At 32.4% G+C, this 9,749-nt stretch overlaps 1 non-coding gene across 1 annotated transcript; it reads left to right on the top strand.

Annotated features, from left to right (window-relative positions):
* The first annotated feature begins 1,202 nt into the window (after positions 1-1,202).
* Positions 1,203-1,276, top strand: TRNAT-AGU (transfer RNA threonine (anticodon AGU)). Its single transcript has one exon. It is a non-coding gene; the product is annotated as a tRNA-Thr (tRNA).
* The last annotated feature ends 8,473 nt before the right edge of the window (positions 1,277-9,749 follow it).

The following is a 9,749-nucleotide window of genomic DNA, read 5'->3' on the forward strand; positions in this document are numbered from 1 at the left end:
TTAGGAAAGTTGGTAAACGAAAAACGCTTTCTAGTAAAAAAAAAATTTAGCTTGATTTTCAGGAAAGTGTTTTCCTGAAAAATTTGGGAGGAAAACACTTTCCGAAAGTTGTGAAAAATTTAAAAATATCATTATTTACTGATTATATCAAATTTAATCCTCAAAACTTTTTATTGCTATATAAATATTGTTTTGAATATTTATTTTTCAATTTCATTTCTTAAAATTTAATTTTTATATTAACTTTCGTCCTCATTTTTATAATTGTTATTTGCTTTTCTCCTATTATTTTTTTATTGAAATTTTTATCTATCAAATTTGATCCTCATTCTTTTGATTGTTATTTATTTTATTTGAAATACTTTATGAAATGTTAATTATTATTATTTTAATTTCTTCATCTTTTTTTTTAAGATTTGATCTTTATTATTTTGATTATTATTTATTTTATTTGAGATAATTTATGAAATTATTTTTTTTTAATTTCATTATTATTCAACCTTTTAATTTGTAATATTTGTTCCTCGTTATTTTAATAAACTTGAAAAATATAAAACATTAATAAATTATTTTCCAGTTCATTTTCCATAACATAACCAAACACTGGAAAATGTTTTCCAATTCATTTTCCATAACACTACCATTCATCAAAAAAAAATTTACTTTTTAGAAATTTATTTTTTCTGAAATTCACTTTTTAGGAATTTATTTTTCTTAAAATTTATTTTCCAAAATAAAATAACTTTCTTGCAAACAAATAGGGACTATATCATAGTGAAAACCATGGAGAAAAAGAAATTTATCTTGAATTTTATCACTTTCGGATATAAATGATTTTATTTGAATTCTTGAGACACTATACTTAATGACTAGTTAGAAAAATATAATAAGACAATTAACATTTACTGCCTAAACTTGTCTAATTAACTAAATAGCTAATTTCCATCAAGTCTCTACGTAACTATGCATGAAAATATGACATTATTAAATTATTTCAATTTATTAGATGATCTTTTATATCCTTTTTTTATTTTAAAACTATTTTCAATTTATTCTTCAAGAAAATTTGTTATAAATAGGACATAAATAAAAAGATATCTCATAAATAAAATATATTTAGTAGCATTTAGCATGCATATTTAACGAGGAGACTCGAATTCAGGTATTATGAGAAACATAATAGTTAGAGCGTTAAGCACCGCGCTCTCGTAGCTCAGTTGGTTAGAGCACCCGTTTAGTAAGCGGGAGGTGTTGAGTTCGACTCTCAACGAGAGCAAAGCTAACCACTTATTTATCTTCTGTTTTTACCTCTCGTTATTCTACCCCTGAGATGAGGAAAGAATGCATATCTAAAGTAAAGGGTGCTAGCGAGAGGCTTTTGAAGGAAGGTCCTTGTTTTTACTGTTTCATCAAGGAATTCATGCCTGGCCTTGCTTTCTTCGCTCCTTCAATGTCTCCAGCTACTTCCTGTTGATGCGCCGCGTATCCTATTGACTTCCACCTGAGGATGCTCAAACAATCTAAATTCAGGGCATCACGAGGCCTGCGATCTGTCGCTGGCAAGACATGGCGGGGTCAAGCGTACCATTGGTCTTATCCATGTGGAGACTAGAGGAGAATGTCATCTGTGATGTTGAAAACTATTGATAAGGACCAAAGAAAGGCTCACAATAGATCAGCAAAGGCACGGAAGAAGCAAGGAAACAGCAGCAACCGAAATTCCAGGCAGCAGAGTCGGTGCAGGGATGGATTCCCAGCACCTATAAGTCGGCAGCCAGAGGGAGTTTCTCAGCAGGAATTGGACTGGAAGAAATAGGAGCAATCCTACAAGGAAGAGGAGAAAACAAGTCTAGAAATTGAGGCATGCTAAGCGGGAAAATCACTCTTAAAGCCTGAAGCTCAGCCAGCCAGTCTTGGGCTCCTGAGTCCCGATTTGTGCCAACTAGCTTAGATTAGATTAGGATTAGTTATTTTCGAGTAAATAGAGTCTTATTAGGCTAGAAAGCAAAGCTATATAAATAGTCTAAGGTGTATTGAGCATTCATTCGAGTAACAAATAAACAACGAACATCTTTTAGAACTTTCCGAACCAACATTTCTCACTGTTATGGATGTCATGTATGGTTTGAAAAGGCAAGGTCATATTCTTAATGGATTTGGTAGTTGAAGGGATGTGGTATGTTAGGACTTGATTCTGGTTATAAACTAATAATCATTCTGTTTGTTGTCGTTCCTTGGTTGATAATTGGGTCGACAAGGAACACCAGTTCTAGGTCCAGTTTAATGTACTAATGAAGAGAGAGGGACTAGGTTTTTTTTTTTTTTTTCTGCGGCCACTTGCAGCGATGGGCTCTGATTCAGCATTTGGAAGCATCCACGTTATCGATTGACCTTTGGGATAGCGAGCGACCACAGTTTTTGCCCTTTTCACGATGGAAGGAGACTGAACTGTACTATCCAATTATGGGTGTTTTGAGTTCCTAAAAAATATCATAAATGCTTTGAACCATATGAAACAAAATTACTTGAAATTTTTTAGAATTTTATTAGATATATTTAAAATTATTTAGAGATTTTTAAGAGCATGTAGATGTAGATGTATAAAATGAAATCAACTGTTTGTTGCTCACGTCTGATTGCAACTAGTTCTTCTAGTAACGAGAATGACATATCCTTATGTATCAATTAAGAAGAGGCGATATGCCTTCATAGAGGAATCATTTTACCCGAAAATACGAGGTACAATGGAAGGACAACCTTTCAATATAAAGTTGTTTTGGTTTGAGTTTTTTTAATTATAACATGATTTATGAACAACTAATCAATATTTTATTAATTTAATTTATTTTCAGGTTCACAAATATTGAAGTTGCTCAAATAATATCATCGGCGTTTAAATCGTCGATTATTGAGGTTGCTCAAGTAATATTATTGGCGTTTAAATCGTCGATGAAGATTCCATTATTTTAATGGAGTCAGGTATCCAGACATCGTGAATAGATACTACATATCGATGCATGGTTTGACAAAGTTGAGTAGACATCGTGAATAGATACCGCATATCGATGCATGGTTTGACAAAGTTGAGATTAGTGTTAATTTTTAATTTCTAGCTTATTTTTAATAAATTATTAATATAATTGTCAATAATTTATTATTTTTATTTTAAATAAATTACTTATACACAACACAAATTCAAATGGGACAGCGCGCATAATAATGTTGTGAGAAAGGTGTGAGAAAATCACGCGGCAAGTAGGTAATATTGAAAACAATACAATATTTTTTTTAAAAAAATTATGTTTTTAAATCTAATTTATCACTATGGAAATAGGATGCGTGATTTTTAGTATGAAATACAAAAAAATAAAAAAACCAAGGCAAGAGATAAAGGTCTTCATGGCTAGAACAACGCGGCGGTTTGAAGGGATTTCAAATCACTACACTTCCTGGAAGATATTTGGCAGCAATATCTTGAGCACGTGACGTCTAAGCAGTTCACACAACGCTTACAGTCTGATGCTGGCAACTAAAATTGACAAATTCATGGTTCGCTGAATTATACGAGCAACTCTCAGTGAATTATAAACAATTCTGCTAAATGATCATGAATATAACTTCAAAGAGTGGTGATATATGTACGCCCTTTTTTTATCGTATGATTTCGAGAACAACCAGCCTCCTTCTCCTCCTCTAGCTTTGTCATTGTGTTAATTTAATATTTTTTTGGAAACACATTTAATTTGTACTGAATATTATTTAACTTTATTTTTTTTATTTTTGATGTTTAATAAAATTTTATTTACATAATTGATTTGTTTTTACTATTAATTTATATAATTTTATATTATTTACTCCAAATAATTTAAAAAAAAACATATTTAAAAATACAAATCGACGGATTTAGAAATGAAATACGTCCATCGGTATTTCACAGACAGGAAAATGTCACACTCACCGATGAATTTATAGACAGATACAGTCCGTCAGCATTTCACAGAGAGTTATGAAAATACACACTCACTGACGACTTTACAAACGAATAGAGTTCGTCGTCATTTCATAGAGAGTGGTGGAAATGCACACGCACCAATGAATTTGTAGACGGAAAGAGCTCATCGGTATTTTACTGAAAGTTGAAAAATATTTACTGGATATGTCACTATTCCGATGAAATAAATCCGTCGATATATTTCTAGTAGGAATGTTTTTTTTTTGCTTTCATTTTTTATTTGTAAAACCATCAACAATATTTTTTTACCGATATTTGTAGCAATGGAACGTTGTATTATTGACGAAAGGGATGCTGACAGACACTTTCTGTTGATAATTTAGTTGGTAAAAAATTTACCGACGAAATCTGAATCTTGTACCAATGGAATGTATCTATCGGTAAAACTGTGAAATATTATAATATTTGTTTTTAAATAAATATCCCCTATAATGCTTTTAGAAAAAATTAATAAATCCTTACGAGAATTGGCCCTAAAATTTAAACATTTGAGAATCAAGAAAATAATGCAGAGGTTCTCGAGTGAATGAACAAAATGAGTAGCAGATGAGTTCTAAACATATCAAATATTTTTTTTTACTAAAAGAATGGACATATTTTTATTTAATTATTGCATCGAGTTTAAATTTGATAACAAGCTTTAATTTATAAAGGATAGGAAGGTTCTCAAATCAGACCTAAAAATTAATTATGTTTTTTTTCTAGTTAATTTTGAACTTTTACCTTTTATTTTTCCTATCTACTTGAAGTTTTCTTTTCCTTATTGAATTAAGTCAATAAGGGATCTATTTAAACAATTATAAGCATTTTTCCAAAAAGATATATTTGCATGCTGTTTTTATTAAAAATAAATGACCACCAAAATTATGAAAGCTATATTTGTGCTACTTCAAAAAAAAAAATTTATCTTTTAAACAATTAATTAGTTTTATAATAAACCCCATCGCTAATTAATTGGTCTTTTCCATTATCTGTATTTTTTTTATTATGTATTTTTTAAAAGAAAACATTCCCGAAACAAGTTATTGGATGATCCATGTTTTCTCTTATCATACAATAAGAAATTTCAATCATCCATGACTAGCACTTCAATGTGAATAATTAAACACTTGTGAAGCAAATATAGCAGTAGCATTATGTGTGATGTAATGTACCAAAGAATAATCAGAAAAATATCTGTTCCGAGTAATTGCGCAACTCATCTTGCGTTGCATGGAGATAGGGATATTTTTTTTTTTTGATTTACGTGGGGTGTCCGGGCCAGCTTACGCGCATCACGACTAATCCCCACGGTCCACTGAACATCCCCAGTGAACAGGTAAGGCACTGCGGGGGTGACAGGCGTGATGACAAGTGTGCATGATAAGGTTCGAACCCAGATGCAGAGGAAGGGGACAAGTCCCTCCCACTGCTAAGCCAGAACCTCACTTACAACTCGGTGATGGTGAACTAGGGTTCACTTGCAACTCGGAGGTGGTGGTGAACTAGGGTTCACTTGCAACTCGGAGATAGGGATATTTTAGTTAGTATGGTGGTGAACTCAAACGCAACTCGGTCCAGGCCAATCAAATTGTTGACCATCACTCGGTAGTCCTCTCACGAAAATAATTAGAAAACAAGTGCTAGCTAGGGTGAATTTACACACCGTGAGATTAACGCAACGCGCGACCAGATCTACATTATCTATCAACTTAATAGATTTTATCTCTGAACTATCATGTTTTTGCAAATATTATTTCCCTGCTTGATTTGACAGTTAAAATAAATCAAGAACCCTTTAAAAAATCATTTAAAACAAAGCATATAATTTTATATGATTGTTTTGGGATTCTAACATAACTCGAGACCATTAATTCGAATTAACGATCTTCTATTCTTTGCACCTTTGTTAATATTTAGTGTTGAAGAGAGATTAAAAGGAGTTTCATGACCTCAAAAACTTTTGAAAGAAGAGTGGATTTATGTTGGCAAATGCGAAGAATGTTAGCTAGCTCAAGGCCTCAAGAATTGAATTTTATAAAGGGAGTCTTGTAGAGTCAAAATCGCCAGGCATCCATTTATAAGAATAATAACAATAATTAAAAAGAAAAAAGAAAAAAGGGGGGAGCATTTTAAAGAGCACATCAAATGCAATTCCAAAAATGGTGTCTAGGATGATCCTTTGCGAGAGCTAATGAAACAAAATTCTTCCGTAGAGACAGGACTCAGGAATCAATGATAGGGCAGCAGTGGGCACGAACGATCCATGCACCAACTTGTTAGGTATCTCTCTCTTCTTTGGTAAAATCGATATAGCCATGAGGATTACAGTCTGATTACATTCCTGGTGGTGGTCCTTGGTCAGTACAGACCTCACCGACTGTCAAATTGGCCGGACCCACTCACTGTCTTGCAAGCCTGGCAAAGAGTGTGTGTGTGTGGATGTAATTCCACCTAGTAGGCTAGTACACACCACTCCCTTTTTATTACAAAACAGCTATGCATGCATGCAGTTCCAAGCTTCGCTTCAATTATTGTCATGATTGAGAGAGAGATTTGTGAACATGGATGGATTCTAGTTGGATGTCGAGGAGCAAGACCTTCCACTCCCACCTGCTCAATTATATATACACACACACACACACACATCTCCCCCCAGCTTGTCTTATTGAAACATCTCAAGCTTCCTAGCTATAAATGGAGTTGAAATCTTGGAAAGCAACCGTTCATAACTAATCCTTGATCACTACACGTCCAAAATATGTTCTGTGCTGATCCTAGACCTAGTCGCAGAGCCAATCTATCGATTGTTTTCTTCTTTTCATAAGAAAAAGGCAACTCAATGACAATAATAAATTCATGAGATTCTTGGATACAAGGAAACAAATGCCATTTGAATTCGTAGACATTGTTTTATTATTCATACAATCTACACGCGCTGTGTTATTGCACTACTACCATAGATAAGCGAAGACGTATGCTACCTTTTCTCTAAGATGTAAAAATGTTTAATATGTCCCTTGAAGTTTTATTTTTTATTTTTTTGCATATTTGGTCTTTGTACATTTTACTTCTACAATTTTATTTTTATCACGATCCAGTCCTCAAATAAACAGAGAAAATCATCAAGAAAGAAAAGAGTAAAAATAATTTGGTCAGCAATAGTCCTACTACTAAAACATGACCAGTTTTGGTGTTAATTATTTCATCGTAGAATAGAAAGTTTAATAAAAGTTGTCTTCTTTTTTAAAGTTTTTATTAATTTTCAACCTTTATATTAATTAGAAAGTGTTTTAAATTTAATGATATGATTACTGATAATATTTCTATGATATTTTTAAGTTAATTTAATAATATTTCTAGATTTGAAAAAATAAACTTAAAAGCTAATTTTTCAATCACCAATATATATTGACGAGAAGAAATGACGCTTAATAATATAAAATATAGTAAACCAGTTAGGAATCATATTATTCAAGCGCAAGGTTGTCACTATTGTTTCGTTCTGTCCATGATATATATATTGTATCATTTAAAAAAAAAAACACATATCCATTCATTCTATATATTATTTAAAATATTATATTAAATCAATACAGGACACGTAAAATCTCGCCCTGCATTATTTCTCTATATGTACAAAATCAATTAAAGGGAAAAAAAATAACACCGAGTGAAAGATAAATAAATTAGTAAACTAGTTTAATTGGTTTCTGCTTTCGTTCCTCATCCTAAATAATTTTAAATAATTTAAATTAGTAAACTAGTAAAAAATATATATTTAAATATTTTTTTAAATTTATTTATAATATCAATATATAAAAAACAATAAATTAAAAAAAAATATTTCTTTATTAAAATACAAAAACGAAGAGTGTCTAACCTAACTCTCTCTCTCTCCCCCTCGCTGCCCTGTATGTATTTTATAGCCAGGTCAACACAAGGACAAGATTTGTGTGTATGAGGCGTGCACGTACACCACAGAGTGGGTCCCATATACCTTTTCACCGCTCTGGGGTTTTGAGTTTGGAAGGGCTCTTGTGTGGGTCCCCCTCCCTTCCTCGAATTGAGGTCCAAACTCCGTAAGTAATAATATACTAGCTTTTTCCCTCCCCGGGACCCACTCAGCACTAAGGACATCACCACGTGTCCATTTGATCGTGACTTCAAGATCGCCTAACACACGTCACCGTCGGCTGATGTGGACCAGTTGAAAGTGGGTTTGATGGGTCCCTCCCTTTTCAACTCTTAGCTCATTCATCTTGGCCTAGAACAGCTGGCCATTCGCCTCGACTATTAGTGAAGAGTTTAATTGATAGTGTGACTGTAAATATTTTTTATATTAAAATGTATATTAATAATATATTTTTATTTTAAAATAATTATTTTAAATATTAATATATTAAAATAATTTAAAAATATATTAATTTAAAATAAATAAATAATTTTCAATTTTTTTTAAATATAAAAACAGACAAGCCGTAAATTTAAATCTTATTCAATTTTTTTTTAAATATAACAGACAAGCCGTAAATTTAAATCTTATCATTAATATTAAATAAAATTTATTATTTTCTTATAAATGCATTATTATCATTATTAATTTAAAAAGATTATTTAAAATGAGACTTGAATTATTGTTAATTTATGAATTTACAAATTATTTTTTTAAAAAAAAAAATTGACTTGAAGAAAGAGTTTGTAAGAAGATCGAGTAAAGATTTTAATTTAATGTTGTGTCATGTTTTTATTGCGACTTGTATAATAAAATAAAAAAACAAGCAATTTTTTATTAAGATTAAAGGAATCGCAAGAATTCAACGCTTCTTCACTACATGAGATCAGGGTAAATTGAGGGAATGGCAACATCACCACATGAAGCTATCCCATCAAATTATTAAAGAGCTGGGGATCATGTGCTTGGCACATGCAATCAAGGCCCTCGACCTTGTTTGTTGCAGAGGGGAAGGAATGGATAGCCGGAAAATGACTAAATTTACCGGAAGTTATTTTCTTCTTTGATGCAGAAGGGAACTGGGGTGATCTGTAGATGACCGCCACAGCCGGTGTCGAGTTCTGTTATTTTCTAGCGGAGAAAGACATTATGCAGACAATCAAAATCAAAATCCATGTTGGAACTCGCCGTTCAAAAGGGATGGATGGCGAAGGAAGTGGAAGGGCCTTTTCTCCAACTTCAATGAGATGCCACGTGTCGAGGGTCCAGTCACCTGAAACCCACCAGGAAAGCGTGAGCTATCATAAGAGCGTGTCACGCAAATCATAATTTAATGCGAGCGTGAAGGATAATGCTGCGCAGTTACCACGGAAATAATATTCGATTTCCCTTGAAAGCATCATCTCCCTTGCACCAAAAAAGCTAAAAACCCTCAAACAGTAGCTTTAATCTGCTTGCTCGGGTGTTTTATTGGGCTCTGAGGCTTCAAGGGGTGTTAATACATTATATTAAATTTGAAAATCATCGCAGTTTTCACGGTGGTGATCAGAGTGAATGGCATTAGCATCTATCTATCCATACATATATATTCATCGTAAAAGATATAAAGGTCTCAGAGAATATACGTCTGCAGTCTGCCCTCCTTTAGTAGCGAGGTCACGGCTTTTCTTGCAGTGAAAAAGCAAGCTATCTATTTTTTTACCATGTAAACACAAAAAAAACACTGCATAAAACCAAAAACATTCTGTAATCTGATTGACATGCCCAACACAGCATCATATGATAAGAAAACAAAAAAGAAAA

This window comes from Populus euphratica, unplaced genomic scaffold (genome assembly GCF_000495115.2).
Source record: "Populus euphratica unplaced genomic scaffold, PopEup_1.0 scaffold131.1, whole genome shotgun sequence".
NCBI lineage: Eukaryota > Viridiplantae > Streptophyta > Magnoliopsida > Malpighiales > Salicaceae > Populus > Populus euphratica.